Source organism: Sminthopsis crassicaudata, chromosome 1 (genome assembly GCF_048593235.1).
Source record: "Sminthopsis crassicaudata isolate SCR6 chromosome 1, ASM4859323v1, whole genome shotgun sequence".
NCBI classification, from domain to species: domain Eukaryota; kingdom Metazoa; phylum Chordata; class Mammalia; order Dasyuromorphia; family Dasyuridae; genus Sminthopsis; species Sminthopsis crassicaudata.
In genome coordinates, this window is record NC_133617.1 from 52,556,143 (window position 1) to 52,561,397 (window position 5,255).

A 5,255-nucleotide genomic window follows, 5' to 3' on the forward strand; every position below is an offset into this window, starting at 1 on the left:
TTCTTTCTCTTTTCCTTTCCCTTCAACCTCCAACTTTCCTCTTCTTTCATTTATTTCTCCCAATTTCCCCTCCCCCTTCTTCTCTTTTTATCCAAGCTCCCATTTTCTTCCTCAAGCTTCTTTCCTTGTACCTTCTTCCTAGTCCCTTTTGCCCTATTGTCCCTGCCTTTTTTCTTTTCTCATAACCTCCTCCCCAATCCTCTCTCTTCTCCTTGAATTGGCCCCTGGAGAAAGAGGGGGAGGGAAATGGAAGTGGGATTTAGGGTCTCTCCTCCAGACCCCAGAGAGCCCAGGCTGGAATCTTTTTCCCACCAGGCACAGTGGGATGTGACCCTTTTGGCCCAGAGCCAAAAAGTTCCTTTGAATTTTCTTAGTAGTTTCTGGGGCAGTCCTTTTTCATGACCTTTCTTCCTTATGGACTTCAAGGTGGAGGATTCCCAAACTCTCCAATGAAATGAAATTCCATACCAGTGAAATAAACCAGAGAGGACGGTTCCCAGATGAAAATCTGGAGTCAAATATTGCCTTTGTTTTAAAAGTTAGAGGGAGAGGAATTTAAGGACCCGAGGATGTTCCCTTGGGTTAATAGGGTTGGAAAGACCCAAAAGCCACCCTGTGACCTCCCTAGTTTAGGATTACTGAGAGAAGGTACAGCAGGATGGATAAAGCCCTGGCCATGGGATCAAGAGAAATCAGGATTCAAATCCAATCTTTAACATTTACTAGAAATATAATCCTGCGTGAATCTATTTATCCCTTTGAGACAGTTTTTTCCTCTGTTAAATGGAGCTAAAGGTACCTATTGCTACCTTACCTCATAGGGCTACCAAAAGGATTAAATAGTGCAGTGTCTTAAGACATCATATATCTTAAACCTAATATAAATAAATACCAGCTCTTTTTTACTATTATTAGAAAAAGTGGGAAAAGCCCCAGACTGAAGGTCAATCGATTAGTCATCAAAAAATATTAATAAGCTTCTACTATGTGGCAGATAATGCAAAATACTGGGAGTATGAAGACAAAAGGGAAACACTCTCTTCTTCTGAGGTGCTTACATTCTAGTTTGGTGACACAGGTATATATGGGTGTCCCAGAAGTCTTAGCCTCGTTTTAAGCTATTAAAATAGATAAAAAATTAAAATAGACTTTAGACTAAAAAATAAGATTAAATAAGCTATTAAAATAGCTATATATTTACTAGGCTACATAATTTATATATTTAACCAATAAAACAAATAAAAGAAAAAAAAATTGGAGGCAGTGGGGAAGCACTAGCAGCTAGAGAAATCAGGAAAGAAGCACTTAATTTGAGACAAAGGAAAGTAAGGATTTTCAAAGGCAGAGGTAGAAAGGGAGAGTGTTCCAAGCATGGAGGAAAGCCATAGAGATAGAATGGTAGAAGGTCACATTAGGATGTAAGGAAGAGCCTTAATTGTAACCCTCTGCATGACTCTGGACAAGACATTTCCCTCCTCTGGATTTCTATTTTGTCATCTGTGATGTAGGGATAATAATACAGTCGTTCTTCAGAAAGTGCTTTAGAAACATTTTTTGGGGGGACATGGTCAATGCAGGACTATACAATAGGGGAGGAGGTTGGAAGGGGAAATGAGAAGGACAAAAGGCAGATCTTCATTTAGATATAAATATATAAAATATATATGCAATATTTATGTATAAAATAGATATAAAATAAATTTTCATTCAAAAAGGAAAAGTTCTTCATAAATTGTCCCATGGAAATATGCATGATGATTATATTACTTCTATTGTTTCTCCTCTATTATTATTGACATTTCAATTCAGTTCAATACAATAAGCACACAACAACTACTAGATTAGTATTTATTTAGCTTCCTATATGCCAGGCATATATTATATATTAAATATTATAATACTTACTAAACTTAATATATGCTAGACATTGGAAATACAGAAAAAAGCAAAATCAGACCCTGTCCTCAAGGAGCTCCCAGGAGACAATAGGCAAACAACAATAAGTAGATAAAATATGCATATGATAAATTGAAGATAATCTCAGAAAGAAATCATTAGAAGTGAAGGTTTTGTTGTTGTTGATTTTCTTTTTCTTTTTTGAGTTGGGAAAGATCAGGAAAGACTTCTGATAGAAAATGGGATTTGAGGACATTTTGAAGAAAGCTATATAGTAAAAAAATAATAATAATAAATATATATATATATACATATATATATATACACACACACACATATGTACACCTATATAATGAATGTTAAATAATTATCTTTACATGTAACTGGGGGAAATCAAATATTATTTTAATAAATTAAAAATAAAGATTAAAAAAGATTCTAAGAAGAAAGCCAAAATGGAAGAGATGAGAAAGGAGAGGTACATTCTAGGGATAGTGAACCGACAATGAGAATAAAATGTCCTAGAAACAGCAAGCAGATCAGGATCACTGAATGGCAGATTGTTGAAAGGGGAGGGAGGTATAAGAAGATGGAAAAGTAGTAAGAGCTTTAAAAGCCAAACAAGACTTTACATTTGATTCTGGAGATAATAGGGAGCCTCTAGAGTTTTTTAGGTAGTGTGATCTGTGCTTTAGGAAGAACATTTTGAAACCTGAGTGACACACTGGAATTGGAAGAGTTTTTTAGCCAACCAAACCAAAGACAACTGCAATCATCCAGATGTGAGGGATGAGAGCCTGTCCCAGGGTAGTATTAGCTTCATTGGAGAGAAGACTGTAAGTGAAAAGTCAAAGAAACAGGGAAGTTGGGAAGAGGAGAGGATTTGAGGGAAAATCAAGAATTGTAAATTCTGTTTTAGACATGTCTAGTAGACAGATGCCAGTAGACAGGCATCTCGTCAGAAGTTGTGTCCCACTCTACATAAGCCTGTACCAAAAAGATCTGAAATTCATCTTCAGAGAGAATGATTGAATTCTGGGAAGCTGATGAGATCACCAAAAGAAAAAGGATATTAGGAGAAGAAAAGAGGGTGCAGGAAAGACCTTTAGGGGTACCCAAAGTTAATAGGTATGACTTGAAGATAGTCCAGAAAAAAATCAAAACAGAAAGATCAGACAGGGAAGAAGAGAATTTATGTGCCAGTTACACTACTAGATTTTAAAGATATAAAAACTCAATAGTCTCTGTCCTCAAGGAGCATACAGAGTGTGTGTGTGTGTGTGTGTGTGAGAGAGAGAGAGAGAGAGAGAGAGAGAGAGAGAGAGAGAGAGAGAGAGAGAGAGAGAGAGAGAGACAGAGAGACAGAGAGAGAGAGAGAGAGAGAAAGAGAGAGAGAGAGAGAGACAGAAGAGAGAGACAGAGACAGAGACAGAGACAGAGAAGGAGGAGGAGGAAGAGAAACAGAGAAGGAAGAGAAGGAGGAAGAGAGAGAAAGAGGAGGAGGGATGGAAGGAGAGAGAAAAGGAGGGAGGGCACTAATGCAACTGAGAGGTCTAGAAAGGTCTCGTGTATGAGGAAATATCCAAGTAACACTTAATAACATCATGAAAATATTTAGAATTGGGACAGACCTTGGAAAACCATCTTATCATTGGGCCTTCGAGAGAGCGGCCTGTACTTTTGTGCCATTCAAAGATTGCGTATACTGTCTCCCTTGGTTGCTAGAACTTTTCCTGCTAAGATAACCTTCCATGCACTCTGCAATTTGTACGTGCCTCTTTATTTAAACGCTGTTCCTCCTGTTAAAATGTACATAGAAAGCTCTTCAAAACCCGGTGTTGTTGGATTAACTGAACAAGGGATGATTCAGCCTGAAGAGGAGGCACATGACCCCTGGTTCCAAGTACAGAAAGAATCTCCATGGATATTCTGCCTGGCCCCAGAGGGGAGGATTGGGAGGAACCAACTAGAGACGGAGGCAGATACATAAGAATGAAACTTGGTCGTTTCCAAGCTATCCAAAAGGAATGGGCTTTCTAGGAAGTCATTCCTCACTTCCCTATTCAGTTAGTTCTGATAGATGTCTTCTAGAATGTGACTCATGCAGACTCCCCGTGTCAGAGTCAGGGCTGTCCTGGGTTATGCCGTCTGGAGAGATGTACATGGATGGAAACCAGTTGCTGCCCTTAATGAATTCCTTATAGCCTGCAGGGAGATGATAGTCATACTCACCTAAGTTGGATGAATGGCAGGATATTATAAGGGCCAGCTGAGAGGGATAAACTTAGGATTGTGGGGATGCAGGAGGGATGCTCTCCAGAGAAGGGGATGGGTCTGGAAACCAGACCCCCAGCGTGGGGGCATATGACCAACAAAAGGTCAAAGGGCATCAATCAACATTTTTCAAGAAGGAAAAGATAAATTCTTAATAATCACTTGGGAAAATGACTCAACTTCACCAATAATAAACAAAAAGATACAAATTTAAACTATTTTGAGGTGCCACCTCTCATCTATTAAATTGGCAAAAAAAAGTAATTAAAACCTATGAAACTCAATGTGATCCTGCTGATGGAGAAATAAGTATACTTTTAGTTGCTGGTAAATTTGAAAAAATCATAGTCTTTCTGTAAAGCAATATGGAAAAGTATGCAGTAAAAGTTACTAAAAAAATTATACTGCACTTCTTAGCTGTATGACTCGTGCAAGTCACTTAACCTCAAAAGAAGAAGAAGGAGGAGGAGGAGGAGGAGAAAGTTGCACTGAGTGCTCTCTCTCACACTCTCTCTTATTTATATTTAATTTAGATGTGAATTATTACCAAGCGGTTTTAGTTGGTTTTATAGATGTTCAATGTTAAATTTTACTTGAAACATTAGAATGTGCCTGGATGCTCTGAGTAAGTATTTAACAACTGGCATTTAAACAACATTTCAGAGAGAAGGAGGCAGCCCTTGGGCATCCACACTGGCCTCAGACAGGGAAGATCCAGGTTCCAGTCCCACCTCTGACATAAACTGCTGTGTGACTTTGGCCCATTCACTTAATATCTTAGTGCTCCCAGACCCCCCCCCCAATATGTGACTGTAGCATTCTGAAGTTTGCAAAATGCTTCGTATCCTACATCTTATTTGATCCTCACAACTACCTTGTGAGACAAGTGATATCATTTCTGCTTTACAAATGTGGAAACCAGGCTGAGAGATTAGACGACTTACCTAAAGCCACACAACTAGGAAGTGTCTGAATTTGAACTTAGATTTTTATGCTGACAGCTTCAGCCCCAGCTGCCTATGCTGGGCCTGCCATCTGCCTGGGCATTTGTTATACCTTTGTGTATCTATGGTGACTGCGTGTAT